General features: G+C 32.6%; 1 long non-coding RNA gene across 1 annotated transcript; it reads right to left on the bottom strand.

Moving 5' to 3' along the window:
* Positions 1–15,225: 15,225 nt before the first annotated feature.
* On the bottom strand, positions 15,226–17,848 carry LOC139519451 (uncharacterized). The gene is made up of 3 exons (XR_011663592.1): positions 17,800–17,848; positions 16,618–16,877; positions 15,226–15,419 (listed from the first exon to the last, which is right to left on the bottom strand). It is a non-coding gene; the product is annotated as an uncharacterized lncRNA (long non-coding RNA).
* Between the last annotated feature and the right edge of the window lie 239 nt (positions 17,849–18,087).

Consider the following 18,087-nt stretch of genomic DNA (forward strand, 5'->3'; position numbering starts at 1 on the left):
AAAATTCATTGATTACAAAAAAAAAGAAGATGTGGTATGATTGCCATGTTGACAACTCTCCACAAGAGACCAAAAAAACACCGAAATTAACAACTATAGGTCATCGTACGGCCTTCAACAACGAGCAAAGACCATACCGCATACTCAGCTTTAAAAGGCACCGAAATGAAAATGTAAAACAATTCAAACGAGAAAACTAGCGGCCTTATTTATGTACAACGCATAAACAAACGACAACCACTGAAGTACAGGCTCCTTACTTAAATGTTCATAACATACTAAATGTATATTCATATTGAAATTGATAGAAAACCACACATTGGGAATTTTGGAAATAAAGGAGGGATTAAAGAAAACATTTTCCTGTCCCCAATAACCTATGATTTATGATAATTTTTCTGAATTTCTCCATACATTCAATATTTCACAAAATCTTCCAACAACACTTTACATACTTTAAACTACGCTCTGAATACCCGCGATTTCGCGGGTGTGTTCTAGTCAAAATATTTATAATACCAAACAAGTACAAAGTTGAAGAGCATTGAGGATCCAAAAAGTTGTGCCAAATACATCTAAGGTAATCTATGCCTGGGATAAGAAAATCCTTAGTTTTTCGAAAAATTCAAAGTTTTGTAAACAGGAAATTTATAAAAATGACCATATGATTGATATTCATGTCAACACCGAAGTGTTGACTACTGGGCTGGTGATACCCTTGGGGACGAAACGTCCATCAGCAGTGGCATCGACCCAGTGGTGTAAATGGTTATCAAAGGTACCAGGATTATAATTTAGTACGCCAGACGCGCGTTTAGTCTACATAAGACTCATCAATCAACCAGAAATAATGACTGGAAAAGCAAACTCTATGTCTCGCTAGATTTGTTAAAATCTAAAGTAAAGGGAAATACGTTTTCAAGTTCAACACTTTATTATTTGCATGATGTTATGGTCACTTTCAATATAAATAACGGACTCTTAAGAACTACAGTTTACCAATAAAAAAAAATGAATAACAATAGTGTGTTTTTATTATTTGACTAGGGTTTTCTTCAGATACACTGACACTGGTATATAACAATAAGACCAGTAGCAAATATTACATACAACAAAGAGACAAATGTACTAGAGACTTTACTAGTAGCGTATGTCGAATATTAAACAAGGTATATCTGAGGTATATATATATATATCACTTAACGCGTACGGTTTAACTGAGTACTTGACTTCTGAGTTTAAATTGTGTAACGTTACATAAACAATAAGAATATTTAACAGTTTAATACAAAAGAAAGTGTGCTAGCTGACCCTGCACTACAGCGCATGCCTTAGATCTAAAAAGTTTTATGTTTAATTTGTTTTAAATATTTATGTTTAATACACCAAAAAGTGTGCTAGGTGACCCTGTGCTAGAGCGTTATCAAGTGTTTAAAATTTAAATAGACAAGTGTACTAGCTGACTCTGTGCTAGAGCGTATGCCTAAGATCTAAAGGTTTTTAAATATTTACTTATAAATGAATGTACAAATAGATTTATGAAGAGAAAATAAGTTTATCTCAGTTTATACAAATTTAAGCTATTATGACAATTGTGCTAGAGACTTTACTAGCAGTATATGCCATATAATTTATATCAAAGTTTACTAAAAAAAAGTGTGTATCCGTAATTTTGTTTTCTTATTTACTTTAAGACAATTGCTAGACTTTACTAGCAGTGTAGTCCTGAAACCCTTATCCTTATCTCAATTACTTAAATCAAGACAAATATACTAGTGACTTTACTAGTAGTGTATGTCTTTTAACTAATTTCCCTATTTATAAAGTTATTTAAACAAAACAGGTGTACTAGACACTTTACTAGTAGCGTATGTTTTGTGTCCCTTTTGCCTTATCTAATATTTATTTAATTTGCGTAAAGGTAGACAAGTGTACTAGAGACTTTACTAGTAGCGTATGTCTTGTAAAATAGAGGACAATAAAAGTGTAACAAAGAACTCTCAGATATACCTTTAAAATCCTATAATATAGTTTATAATTTAAACGCAAAAATAGTTTGATTGGCTTTGGACTCTAAGTAGAAAAATCTAACTTTCCGGTAAAATGTACTTAAACAAAACTTTCCAATTCCAAAACAATGAATTTTTTAACCATAAATTCGTAAAACAGCTTTTAAAAGTTACTTTTGAATTAGAAATAAACTTCTTAAAATTAGCATTAAAATTTCGTTTTCCAATAAGAAAGTTTAGTCAAATAAAAAAGTTTCTAAACGTAAACTTTGGCCTTACTTTCTATTAAAATTTGGCAGCGGTTCAATCCCTAATAAAATGGCGTGAAAGTAATATCAGTGCAGCATTTTTGAAAGGTTATATAATACCCGCGCTGCACGACAGTGCATATGTACCGCACAGGGGCATGCACGATACCCTTAAGTGTCCCATCTTGCACTGTGCACAAATAACAAATAGCCAATCAAATAGTTCCATTCTCTATCAAGTTGAAACGACAAAGAATACAAAATTATTAAAATATAAACTTTTACATTTTCTAACATTAATAGTAAATTAAAACATTTCTATAACCATTTCCACAAAAAATAAGGTAAAATACTTTATTCTTTTAATCAACCAATGAAATCGCCAGCCTTTCATCTGAAGTAATGGCGGATAGCGATACATGCTGTCTGTAACAGACACGTAGATCGACAAGTTTAAGCAAAATGCATAACCTTCAGTGGTAAAAGTACATTCTATTACTCAAATCGACTTTAGAAAAGAGTGTGTATAAGTAAGTTTGGCTGTCATTGTCCAAAACTGACAGAAAGTATGTCTAAAGTGGGGTCGATCCCGAAAAATTTTACAGATGAAAAAGTACGGTAACTTTCTCAAAATAACAACAAGTCTCAAAAATCTAAATATCACAATATTCCTCATTTTCTACCCATGTGTTGGTACAAGTTAATAAACAACACAATTATTAAAGCATTTGCAATGACTAAATTTAAATTTAGCAGTTTTTATAATTGTGTTAAAGGTGGTAATGCTGCTGCAGCCAGATTATTCAATAACAAGAGGCTGTCACAACGACAGCAAACCGGATTTATTTACATTTATTTGTGTCCTGGCAATATCACAAGAACCATTACTGATGAATGGTGAAAGTGAAAATCATCAATATCAAATTTGACCTCCATTTTGTCATCAGTATCAACATTTTGAAATAATAATATTTGAAAAGTTTAGATTGAATGGTTCATGAGTAAATGCAACAACGTAAATGGAAACGCCATTTTACGATCTTTCAAGAACCATAACTCCTGATTAGTAAAAGTCAAAATCGACATTATGGAACTTGACCTCTATTTTGTCATCAGTAACAACATATTAAAATTTCAAAAGCTTTGGTTGAATGGTTCATGAGAAAATGCACGGACACGACGGTAAAGAAAATGCACGGACACGACGGGAAACACCATTTTTCAATCTTCCAAGAACCATAACTCCTGAACGGTAAAAGTCAAAATCGTCATTATTGAACTTGACTTTCATTTTGTTTTCAGTAACAACATATTAAAACTTTAAAAGCTTTGGTTGAACGGTTCATGAGTAAATGCACGGACAACATTTGGTTGCCCCCCGCCCGCCGTACATCCCCAAATCAATAACCGACATTTTTGTCACAAAAATCCTGTTAAAAACCCAAAGCCTAATTTATCTGGTTACATGAACTAAGCCCAAGTGTGGTATACAATATGTAGGACAAAGAGGACGGGAGTTTTTTAAACGAACACAGGAACATCTATACTGCTTCCGAAAACCTAAAAAATTCAAAAGCATAATTTATCAACATTTAGGTAAACACAACCACAATTTTAAATTTATTAGATTTCGACCGCTCGAAACGGTCCAGAAACAAGGGCAGTCGCATAAATAATTTGAAGATTCCCATAAAATAATCGAACTGTCTTGGATTAAACGACTTCAAACAGCTTATCCCCTGGGTCTAAATGACAATATACTTGGACAAGGGAACATATCTACTACTTCCTCTATTGATATCATGAATATTATTGATAAAAAACAACGAAATAATAGGTCTCATGGGAAACGTATCAATCGGAATCAACGAGTTAAACATCGTATAAATTATACACTTGATAATCTATCTATATTTAAAAATAATGGTAGGCATCAATTATTATGTAAACTGGGTCAAATACCCATTAGTAAATTACACGATATTTTCAAAGAGTGTGACACCATCTCATTCTTCAGCCCACTGTACGAATATTCTCGTATAATAACCGCTTTTTGCCACCATAGGCTGTTCCCGCGTATCGACAAACCTGAAGATCATAAACGTCATTTTTTGAAAATTAAATATATATATTAGCAGAGGTATTGATTTTATCAACTTATCTAGTATATTTAATGACTCTACCGGTCAAAACTTTATACCTCCCTATTTTGATAATATAGAACCACCTTTAATTTCATACACATACAAAAAAATCCAACATAAGTTTAATTTTTAATTATAATTACGTCAGTTACATCAGACGTGAATATAGATAGTAACTAACTTGAAACTGTGAATCGTCGAAGTTTAGATATGTTCCCTTTGGCCATGTTATTACAGGGGACCTCAATATCGTCCAGGACAGAGAGGTTAAAAACTTTTTGAAAAAAAAAATAAATATATTACTCCATCTAAAATAGATTGGAAAGAGTGTCGTCAAGTCACCAATGATGCTCTTTCCTCGTTTTAAAAAAAAAAATGGTGTCAACGGGAAAAATCTGATAAAAAATCTCTTGATTCTTATTTAAATAAATGTATGAATGTGGTAGATAAGAGAATATCACATTTTGAAAATAATTTAGAAGTAAATAAAAGAGTACATAATACACCCATTTCCAGAATAATAAATAAACTTCAAATACTTTCAAATCGGTTTGTGTTTGTACCGGCCGACAAAGCAGCCCACAATGTGGTGGTGGTATGCCGTAAATACTACACGGACGTTTTTAAGAATGAAATTTTAAATTCATCTACATTCAAGTCCATCCGCTCCACAGAGAGTCATATAGTAAACAAGCATATTATCACAACCACATCAAAGCTTAAGGCTTCTTCTGAACATTTGATGGTCCCTACTGTGTATTAGCTACCTAAACTACACAAAAAACCATTTAAAGATCGTTTCATCTCGGCCTCTAGTAAGTGTTCTACAACTAATCTTTCAGTGCTCTTAACTAGTTCATTAACTACTATTAAAGAGCTTATCATAAACTATTGTAATAAAATATATGAACATAGTGGGATGAACCATTTTTGGAGTGCAAACAATTCTTTGGATGTTTTAGATAAATTACGTGCTTTTGATTCTGTTAATAGTTTTGTTTTTTCTACTCTTTACACTACACTTCCACATTATCTTATTAAACAAAGGTTTTCTTATTTAATTAAATGGTCGTTTGGTCAAGCTGAATGTAGATATATTTGCTGCAACTCATTTAAAGCCTTCTTCTCAAATGAGAAAGGTAAATATGCTAGATATACTTACTGGAGGTGTGATGAGATGATTGAAGCTGTTAATTTTCTCCTTGATAATATTTATGTACGTTTCGGCAACAAAGTTTATCTGCAGTTTTTAGGTATCCCCATGGGCACTTATTGTGCCCCTTTAATAGCAGACTTGTTTTTGTACTGTTACGAATCACAGTCTATAACTAAACTCAGTAAAGACCCGTCGAAATTGCATTTAATTGATAAATTCAACAACACTTACCGTTATCTTGATATTTTTTTCGTTAAATAATCAAGAATTTTCTCAATATACTGCTGAAATTTACCCAAAGGAACTTACTTTAAATAAATCAAATTTATTCGGTAATAACTGTCCTTTCCCGAATTTAGATATTTCGGTTTTAAACGGGAAACTCCACGCTAAAATTTACGACAAGACGATTTTTCGTTCCCTATAGTTAATTTTCCATTTTTAGATGTGATGTTTCTTTGGCACCATCTTACGGTGTTTATATTTCACAACTTGTTCGCTGTGCCCGTGTCTGTTGTGACGTTTTCGATTTTAACGAACGCAACCTATATATTACTGGTAAATTATTAAACCAGGGATTTCGTTACCATAAATTACTTAAAACCTTTACTAAATTTTTCCATGGATATAAACATTTGATTTTGAAGTTTGGTTGTACCTGTAGAAAACTTATTTCAAACGGGATAGCACATCCTCATTTTTACGGAAATGTTGTTAACCGTGCCCGGAAATTTAGACATGATCCATGTAAACTTGTCGCTCCTTTATATAAACTTATTCTAAAAGGTTACCTATTCAACACTGTTATAAGATCATTGAATATGGTTTTTATTGGTATAAATATTGATTTTGTTATCAGTAGATTAAAAGCTAACTAAATATTACTAGTATGTTATATACATATACATATTCATGGATCTATAATCTGTCGATACTGTAACTTGGCATTGCACAAGGGCATGTTTTTCTCTAGCTGTTTATGACGTCTTTACACTAAATCCATTTGAGGTTGGATGTGTACGGATTGATAGTTTAGTCTTAGATTTATTAGTTGATAGTGGCTTTGAACTAGCTGTCAGATAACTGCGAGTACTCTCAAATCTGTTCATTGCGTCTTTTTGTGTCGGGATGTATAAGTACCCGGCCACGTCCACTTGTATATTTGTCCATCTGATGAGTTAAGCCTTTTTCAACTGTTTTTTAAAGTTCGTTCTTATGTTGTACTGTTATACCACTGTCCCAGGTGAGGGGAGGGTTGGGATCCCGCTAACATGTTTAACCCGCCACATTATTTATGTATGTGCCTGTCCCAAGTCAGGAGCCTGTTATTCAGTGGTTGTCGTTTGTTTATGTGTTACATATTTGTTTTTCGTTCATTTTTTTTACATAAATCAGGCCGATAGTTTTCTCGTTTGAATTGTTTTACATTGTCTTATCGGGGCCTATAATAGCTGACTATGCGGTATGGGCTTTGCTCATTGTTGAAGGCCGTACGGTGACCTATAGTTGTTAATGTCTGTGTCATTTTGGTCTTTTGTTGATAGTTGTCTCATTGGCAATCATACCACATCTTCTTTTTTATAGATAAACATAAAAATATGGAAAGTAATTTTAACAAAAATCTTGATGTTTACAATTTATGCCAAAAATGAAAACATTCCTGACTTGGATTAATTTATGAAAATATCTTTTCAATGAACAATAAACAAACAGTTTAGTTCTATTATCATAGAAACTTAGCACTTATATAGAATGAATAACATTATCAACAATTTAAACATATATATCTTATCTATAACAAGGAAATAACATATTTACAGCATAATAAAATATAAAAAAAATATATGCCCTGGGGGTTACTTGTCACATTTTGAACAAAAAATGAACGAAAAACAAATAACACAGCAACAAACGACAACCGATGAATTACAGGCTCCTTATTTGGGACAGGCACATCCAACAAATTGACGTTTTTAACGAACTTGACTGGATATACATCAACCGCACGGTCAGAGAATGTACATCCATACAGAATGTGGCGAAGGTAACATTAAATGAGGCCGAAAGTCATTCTAATTTACTTTGAATAAAAATTGCAATAACGGAATATATGAACAATTTAGAAAACAGTCGAAGAATGTTTACAAAAACTATATATTAGAATGACCGAATTTAATTTGAATGCAGACTTAAAAGTATTTTTTCTTTTTTCTTTTAAACGAAAAACATACAGAAACACAAACTCGGTAAAAGAGTGACGAAAGCTTAAGATACCAGAGTGACAGTCATACTCATAAATCGGAAATAAATTGACAACGCCATGGCTAAAAATGAAAAAGATATGTAGTTGTGATATTACGCCCCCTCTAAATAAACTTTCATTCGGTTTCTTTAAAGTTTTTTAACACCTGTTTCAGGCAAAATATAGCTGCAAGAAACATGAGGAATTTGCTGAGGGTAAGACATTTTCAGTGATTAAACGTTAGTCAAGAAAGATCAGTGTTGAAATAGACAATTTATTGATTGAAAAACAATTCACATACCTACGCTCAACCTACATTTGCACTGCCTGTGCAATCTATGTACAAGATAACCCAAAGAAAATAGACCGAAGTTAACTTCGCACTTTGTTCATACCATTATCTATTTAATACAGAGCAAAAAACTTGCCAATTGACCAGAATTTCTACCGTTTTAGGGAGAAGTCTAGTGGCAGATATTCAAATCGAAAGCCACTCGTTATCTGATGCCTATAAATCAGACGATTTTTCTGTCAAAATTCAGCGCCAATGAATGGCTACATCAGCGTAACCCCACACTTCATGAGGTCATTAACTGGCATAGATGGTACATGTGAGAATGATAAAAAACCTTTACCTTGGTGTAAATAAACTCATCATAGATGCCAGGACTAAATTTTGAAAATACGCCAGACAGTTAAGCATACGAACATCTCGTCATTGCAGCTAACTGCAACGTTGTTTTGCCGCTATGCTATTCAGGTAACATATTTTGTAACTGGAAGTAAATTAGCATGTGATACAAATGCATCGTGTTCACCAGCAAGTAGTTTCGCTACTGTGCTTAACGGGATTTGTGAAGCCAGTTCGAGCAGAATTGAAGTTGAAAACGAGACAGATGTCGTAACATTTTTTGACAACAACTAGGTGATGGCTCGAAACTGGCGTGTAAATTTGGACAGTATAAAGTGTTAGTGTAATCACTATTTTTTTACATCTATTTCCATCATCAACGAGCTTTCTTCAAAATGATGTTACACTTTCACCGGCAACCTGGCGATTTCGATATGATAGATTAGAACTTAAGGCCAGGTTAAAATAAGATCATAGCAATGTCCTATTTAGGGAGTAACGCCGTAATTTCATTCAAAGCCGACTAACCAAAGTATATTACGAATTAATCAGTGTAAAAGTCACTGAAAATGTATATAGTAAAAAAACCTATTTTTCTTGATACAGATTGGGTAAAATATGACAAATTGGACAAATACAAATTCTTAGGCGATAGCCGTGTTAGCAAACCAGAGAGTGACACGATTGGTGAGCCTCTTATGGTCAACCCATGCTCCTATGAAGCCGTCGATGAGGTTTTTGGTAACGTACTAGACATATGCTGTGTAAAGGCATGTGATACATTTTGTTGTAGCAGTGTCTGCAGAAGGAAGACAAATTGATTTTTTAAGTTATGTAAGGTCTTATGTTTTGTTGTATTAAAAATGTTTAAGAAATTATTTTTGTCATTTATGTAAAGAAAATATTTTTATTAAATTAAATGAATTTTTGTTTTATAAAATAAAACTTAACATACAAATGGCTTAAATGTTCAATATTTTATAATCTAATTTTTTTGTATAACTCATTTGTGTGTTTTAGATAAAAGGGAAAATCTACGGTTTACTAAGGAAGAATGTCTGTTAATGCTGAGATCTTACATTGTACACTCAGGGGATTACCAGTCTATCGTGGAAGAGACAAAGGTTAACAAAAACCACTTGACCCCCCAAGTTAATGCCTTATGTGAAGGCAATGACTTCATCAAAATAAAACAGAGATTGAGGGGAAAATTTCAGAGACTGGTGGCAAATATGAAACAAAAGAATCCGGAAATTAGGTAAGAGTAGTTTGATGCTATTAGGTACAATGAACGCCTGTTTTGTTTTTTTTAAATACTCGTTTATTTTTACTATCCTGTGCTGTTTGTCATTAATATAATACGTTTGTTGTTGTTCTGTTTTTGCATGTTATGACTTTTGAACACCGGTAAACTACTATTGCCTTTAATTAAACATTTTTCTTGACCTAAAAATTATTCAATATATGTATAAAAAAATAAAGAATATATTTGGTATGCTTCATCTTTATATTTTTATTCATGAAGAAATATATCTAATATAAGTAACATACCCATTTTTGATGTTTTTCATTTTTTTTTTTTTTTTTTTTTTTTAACTTTTAGACGTCAGTGTGTCCATTTATTAAAGAAACCCACAGTGGTACCAGGCTTTATACTGCTATAACATTTATAATTTTAATCTTTGAATGATACTTATTACATTATAAATAATTGTAGATTGCAAGCAGGTAAACGAAAAAAAACCCAACCACTGTCTATTATTTATACACAGTGCTAGGAGCTTGAGGTAATGTATTCAATGGAGAACAGTACAGTTAAATCTACTTATACAGCCTGTTTCAGCCAAGCTGACCCCCTGAAGATGAAGCCTCAGAAGAAAAGTACTGCAATTCAAATTAACCAGTCATCAGAGAAGGATTCATCTAGTGATCATCTTCCCGTACCAGCCTTATCCCCCGTGAAGCCTTGTACATCATGACCGAGGCTTATACCATCTACCTCATCCTCTTTAGTTGATTTAGAGGATGTAAGGCTTCACCGGGCAAGGAAAGTAGCGAAAAAAATGTGAACAAAAGAGACACAAGAGAAAGAAGACAAAGAAATCAGGAAATGGAAAACCCACAAGAGAATCAATTAAAGAAAACGAAGAAATGAAAAACGAAGTATTGAAATATTTGTTCTAAAACAAACAAAAAATCTTACAGGAGTCTTCATCCTCTGAATCATACTCATCAGGGGAATCAGAATGAATTCTGTACACATAGTACTAATAAACGTATAAGCTAGAAGTCAAAACGTTTTTTTAATGTTAAAAATGAAAGGGACAAAAATTGTCGTCACCTTTTTAATCTTTTTCCATTCTTGATTTTTTTTAACACGATCTTTGACTCTCCAATCATTAACTATCTCTGCATTATTATTTACGGAGTGGTTATTTGTCCGGCCATTGTAATACGCATGTGATATTATGAGCGTTCGGAAGTACGTGTAATATTATCTTCAGTAGCACCAGGGGTCGCGTGTAATTCGATCACTGATATTCAATCTTTAAGATCATGGCTGAAAACAACGATATCAAAATTTATGATAAATTTTGCAGTTTTCGGAATTTTAACAATGCAATACGATAGCATGAACTTCAAAGAATTATATAATCTTATGAAAGGGACTAAAAAATAATTGAAATCACAAGAAAATGGTAAATAAAAGATAATTGATCTGAGAACTATAGTTTTACAAAATTATTCAACTCGCTACAGCTGTATAAATGGTGGAAAATACTTTCAAAGCAAGAGTAGTTGAGATAGGCATTTACAATGTCATGTCTAACTTAAAATTTAATTATATTCCGAAAATGAATCTTGCAAGTAGGCCTCGAAATGGGATATAAAAAGGGGTGGGAGTTTGAGGTTACAAAATGTGGGAATATTGGATAAAGGATTATAAAAAGTGGGGAATGAAATATATAGGGGACAACAAAGGTGGGATCTGGAAGCTGGGGAAAAAAAGAAAAGAGGAAAAAGGAGCACACCGTGTCACCCTTATCCCCTCACGTCAATAATAAAAAATCCCACCTGGAATTTCTTCATAACATTTTGACTGTTGTTTACTCTTTTTTTTTTTTGGGGGGGGGGGGGGGACATTATAGATAAATCTCCCACCTCTCACCCAAAATATGGACATCTTTATGTGAAGGGGTATATAATTCTTTTTGTCAGCTACAGACATATATATAGTAATTTTGAACCTTTTTCAGCTAGACAAAATCCTTTACGTTAACTTAAAATGCACGAGTAAAACACCTACCGAATTTGTTTTACAAGTAATTTCTTTTCTCTTCTTACAATGTAACCATAAATGGAGTAATACATATGGAATAAATATGATTTTTCCCGTAATTATTCGCTGTCCACGTTGGAATTGTATTAGAATACAGAAAACAACAATTCCAATTACCTGTAACAAGATTAGACCCTAATTATAAAGATTACAGACATAATTTTGCTGCCCCCTGGTGCTGCTGGTGATAATATTACACGCACACACAAATAGTGACATGCGCATTGTATTGGTCGGACAAATAGTCCTGATACTATTCGTCCGGTTAGCCGGACAAATAGCAACTGCCTATTATTTAATATCATGCCTGGAAAGTATGATTTAAATATTTTAAGTGTTTGATATAAACGGATATTTATAAATACTATCATCACTGGGGTAAATGTGATCTCCGTAACTGCAGTTACGTATATCCAAAGATGGCGGAGGATATTTCTAGTCAATATTTCTTTTGTCAATTGTGTAATAATGCTGTATTATTTTACGGAAGTTCTTGTCTTATCTAAAGTATTAATAAGTTTAAAACTTAAATACAAAGCCTCTTTTCATAGTTCAACCGCTAAATGGAGAAATTATCATTTCAAAAAATCCCGAGGATATGGGTAACTGTATAAGCTGATAACCGTAACTGTAACAAATATTTAGAGAATGATATCCGTAACTGTTGAATTGTGTTTCTGCTTCATTCATTATCCTTGATTTAATAATTCGGACAATCATTTATTTCTGAAATAAAACTGTCATAAATTCGTCAAAATATATGAAATCATCGGGATAAAAAATAATATGCCTACAATGTTATAACAACATTAGAAAAAAAACCCACTGTTTAAGACTTCTTCACCCTTAATCCTTTGGATGTTGGATGTGTTATAACTGATAAATTAGTAATAGATCCATAATTTTTAATAGTTTTTTGTTGTTGCTTTGAACTAGCTTCCAGTACTTGCGATTACTCACAGATCTTTGTTTAGAGTCTGCTTGTTATTTTGGGATGTACAAGTACCCTCCCACGTTCGCTTTTTTTGTGTAAAAAATATTTTTATTTGCATTCACATGATGACTTGGAAGCCTTTTCAACTGTTTTTTAGTCTGCTCTTATGTTGCTTCGTTACACCACTGTCACAGGTTAGGGACGGATTGGACACCAGGTAACATGTTTATCGTCGCCACATCCTGTATTTGCCTAGGCCTGACACAAATTAGAAGCCTGCAATTACAGTGGTTGTGTTTTTCGTTTTTTTTTAAATTTGTTTTTGCCCAAAAATAAGGTCATTAGTTGACTTGTTTGAATTGTGTTACATTTGTCCTTTCGGGGCCTTTTATAGCAGACTATGTGGTATGAGCATTAAGGAGAGTCTCTTTCAACTCGTACCACTTTATTTTTTTTATTATATATTTGTTCAGGACGAGAAAAAATATAGATACAGTAGGTAAGTCTTGCATCAGAGCCCGTCCTGGATGAAGGTCGAAAAAAAATGGACTGCCACGGGAATGGCAGATTGGATAGGAACAAAAGTTTGTTTTTGTCACATGCCGTTTATGGACCCCTCAAAGAGTTGTTACAAGGATTATTAACGTACAAAAATAGAATTCTCTCTGCACGAGGCATCTGATTGAAAAAAGGTTACCATTCTGACCGAACGTGGATGCGTACTTGTGCATCCCGGACAGCAAAACGGACGCCCCACTTTGGCCATTATTTAGGGGTATGTAGACAAATGGAGACCATTTTTCAATACCGTGAAATTTGGTGTTTATATACTTGTTGTTTATCATCTGATCCGACTTATACAAAGTATGGGCTTAGCTAGATATAGAACCAGCTTTAATCTACCAGTTTTTTACATTAGGAAATGCTTGTGCCAAATCAAGAATATGAGTTGTTATAAATTTGTTTGGTGTGTTAGAGATTTTGATTTTTTGTTTTGTTTAAGGACTGTCCGTTCTCAATTTTACTTATATTTCATCTCTTAAAAGCTACCAAATTTCCGCCCTCTATCTCACTTTTCATGCTACTGACTCTATAATTACCATTAAAACGTTTAATCCCGCCGCAAATGTTTGAATCTGTCCTTAGTCAGGAATCTGATGTAACAGTAGTTGCCGTTTGTTTATGTTATTTATACGTGTTTCTCGTTTCTCGGTTTTTTATATATAGATTCGACCGTTGGTTTTCCAGTTTGAATGGTTTTACACTAGTAATTTTGGGGCCCTTTATAGCTTGTTGTTCAGTGACAGCCAAGGCTCCGTGTTGAAGGCCGTACATTGACCTGTAATGGTTTACTTTTTTAAATTGTTATTTGGATGGAGAGTTGTCTCATTGGCACTCACACGACATCTTCTTATATCTATATAGAAATATAGAATTAGAAGCCTGATCAATATTTTCACATTTATAATTTTAAGTCTTCGAAGAACATTTCTGATTAAAATATATTACACTTTTAATTACCAGAGACATTTATTTCATACCAAACATGATTGAATTGTTTAGAAATAAAATCAGTTACGGATATCAATATTTCAAGTTACGGATATCATTAAAAATTTATTTACTTCAGTTACCCATATCAACACGATATTTTAGATGGCTGTTTTCTCCATTTAGCGGTCGAATTATGAATAAAACACTTAGTATTTCAGTTTCAAATTTAGTTATACGTTACAAAAGACACGAAATACCAAAGAACAATACATTACTATTACAAAATTGACAAAAGAAATATTGACCAGAAACATCCTCCGCAATATTTGGATATACGTAACTGCAGTTACGGAGATCACATTTACCCCAGTGATCATGTCATAAAAAGAGTATATAAATAACCGAAAGACATCTAACAAAGAAAAACATATATTATTATATAGATATAGGAAAATGTGGTGTGAGTGCCAATGAGAACTCTCCATCCAAATAACAATTAAAAAAAAAAGTAAACCATTATAGGTCAATGTACGGCCTTCAACACGGAGCCTTGGCTCACACCGAACATCAAGCTATAAAAGGCCTCAAAATTACTAGTGTAAAATCATTCAAACGGGAAAACCAACGACCTAATTTATATAAAATAAAACAAGAAGGTGTCCGAAGTACACGGATGTCTCATCTGCACTATCATTTTCTATGTTCAGTGGACCATGAAAATGGGATAAAATCTCTAATTTGGCATTAAAATTAGAAAGATCATATCATATTGATTGGACTTCAACTTCATCAAAAACTACCTCGACCAAAAACTTCAACCTGAAGTGGGACGAACGAACGGACGGAAGGACGCACAGACCAGAAAACATAATGCCCATAAATGGAGCATAAAAACCGAGAAAAACGTATAAATTACATAAACAAACGAGTCCGACAACTACTGTACATTAGATTCCTGACATAGTACAGGTGCAAACATTTGGAGCGGGATTAAACGTTTTAAGGTTCCGCTAAAGTCAAAATCATGTTCAACTTTAAACTTTAATATCAGACTATATACTGGATAAAACATACCATATTATATATCAAAATCTTCCTTGTGATGGGCACTATTCAAATTAAACAATTCTAAACAACAATATATGTTCATAAGTCAAAAATTCTGTATACAAGTAAGTCCATCTTCTAAAAAATCCAGTAATGTCCTAAGTCACAAAAACCCTGAAAAAAAGACTTTAAAGTATAAATCAAGTGTCTATCTAGTACAAGCTACCATTTATTAACATTAAAATGCATGCAACAGGTCATATTCAGTGATTTAAATGTGTGGCATTTAAGAAAAATTGAAGGCCATTTTTGTTTTGGAACTATTTTTTTTTAAAGTATGGAGCACAGTGTTACTAAATAACATATATATGAATCTTACAATATTTAAAATATGTTTTTGAAAATGAAAGTTGGAAAAGGTTCAATACAATTTATGTTTTATTACAAATAATGCAAACAACTGTAGCAAATACTTCTTTGCAAAACTGGATAATGATGTGTGTGTGTGTGGGGGGGGGGGGGGGGGATTACAAATTGATTGATTAAACCCTTCATTTGTTCAAGAATTATAATTCTTGTATAAAAGTAATCAACATTATGGCACTAAATTCTAGCATAACATCATTTTAATTCAAGAAGCTGTGTGTGCATGCATGCAGGTTATGGTTTTACAATATTGAGCCTGAAAACCCACTTTGGTATTTTGGATCAAGTATGTGCGAAATTTTGTTGCAAACCATCATGACCATATACAATATGTAGATATAAGTAACAATAAGTAAGTTTAACAGAATCATATACATGATATATTAGTTCAATAAAAATCAAAATAACTAGAACATCAAATATGATATTTCACAAGAACTTTCATGTCTTTTGACAATATTCGGGTGAATGGTGACATAATTTTATTTGTTTACCTGTCCCCAAACAAGACATTTTTTTGTTGTTTTCTGTTATATGATATCTGATTTTTCACGTGCAATACTTTGCCTATTTTGCTTAATTATAGGTATAACTATTATTTATGGTATTTTAATTTGAATGTCTGATATTTGTTTCCTTGCATTATTGCTGCTTACTGATGAACCCTACAGTTTCAGGAAAATTCATAAATGATGTTAGTTTTAGTTTGTAAATGTTTCTTTTGTGGTGCCTAATTCACATATACCCAATATCATTTTGGTGGTTCCAGACATTAATAAGGAAAGGAGTATGTATTGCAGAACAAAATACTACATAATTATGGCAAAAATGTCATCATTTAGTGTTTGCCTTTTGGCCTTCAACATGTTCAACAGTAAGCAACAGTCCACACTACATAAGAAGCAAGTTCTCCTCTGAAAAATAAATATTTATTTATCAAAAGTACCTTTTTTCTTATAAAACTGTTACACATCTATGAATTGCACTGATCCAGATTGATAATCCTGTATTAAATGGTCAATTTCAAATGGTTCATCCTCTCCCTCATACAACACTTCATAAATGGCAGTTAATCTTCCATCAGTTCCAGATAACAAAGATACTACAGTCCCTTTATACCATTCTTTTTGTTGTGAAGTTTCATCAATTATCCATTCATATTTAATGCTTCGGCCCAAAAATTTAATTTGTCTCTGTCTTGTTTTCCTAAAATATTAAAACCTGTCATATAAAATATTTGTCTCATAATAAACAAAGAAACATCAATATGGGGTTTAGGTTGACCAGATCACTTACAATAAATGTTTGCAAGCTTTGTGGAGTTTTACTTTTGTTTTTTACGACAAACTGATCACAGTGCAGGATTCTGATGCACCCTTATTATTTCTTGTAGCAAGGGAGATTCATGTGTCTGGGTGATCATGTTTGCCATATCTTTTCTTATATATTATGTGGTTACATATGAAGAAATAAGGAAATGGGGTATGCATCAATGATACATCATCCCATTTGAAAAAAGTATTGCAAAAACTATATGTGAATATAAGACAATGTAAGAAGTACATGTAATAGCTTTAAATCCTGGATATTAGTCCACCTGCTATCACTCCTATTTCTTGGAGAGAGTTCATGATGGAAGAGCTAATTGTTGAATTGTTATTATTTTTGTGTTTCTTGGTTCTTTGCTTGTTTTTTTTATTACACAAAATCAGAACATTTACATAAAAAAGTTGATGCAAAAGAAACAGCATGTTTATAGCTGTTCTTCATCTTGAGAACAGTGATGTCTTTCATAAGGACAAATGACATTTTGAGCATAATTCTTTCCTAAAGCCGATTGTGTCACACCTGTGATAGTTCAAAATGCACATACATGTATGTAATTAGGCAATATCAACATGTATGTAGATATAATTTTTGATAAAAACAAACTTTCATAGACATTTGTTTGTTGTGTTGTATGGCCTGTTGTTCACTGTTGAAGGATAATGTAAATTTTGTCACTTTCTACTTTTTTAGATGTTATCTCATTGACATAATTATGTATAAATATATATATTTCTAAAGGACAAATTTAGAATTGATCACTTTTCAATTTTTCTTAATTACTATTCAAAGATTGTTTTACCTTTGACTTATTTGACCTGACCCTTGTGGTTGATTGTCAGTGATATCAGTCTGATGAACTGGATCTTGATTTTCGTTTCCTGGTTTGTTTATTTGATGAGGTTGAAGACTGTTTCCGCTTTCCTTTTTGTGTCTTTGGTTTTACTGGGTTGACATACTGCAATGACAAAAATCATATTATCACAAATGCATACATGTAGTTTTATACAACTGAATAACAAATCTGAAGAATGACAGCAACACTGAAAATTTTAGCATATACAGTCATGATAGTAGAAAATGTGCAGTA

Source organism: Mytilus edulis, chromosome 1 (genome assembly GCF_963676685.1).
Source record: "Mytilus edulis chromosome 1, xbMytEdul2.2, whole genome shotgun sequence".
Classification (NCBI taxonomy): domain Eukaryota; kingdom Metazoa; phylum Mollusca; class Bivalvia; order Mytilida; family Mytilidae; genus Mytilus; species Mytilus edulis.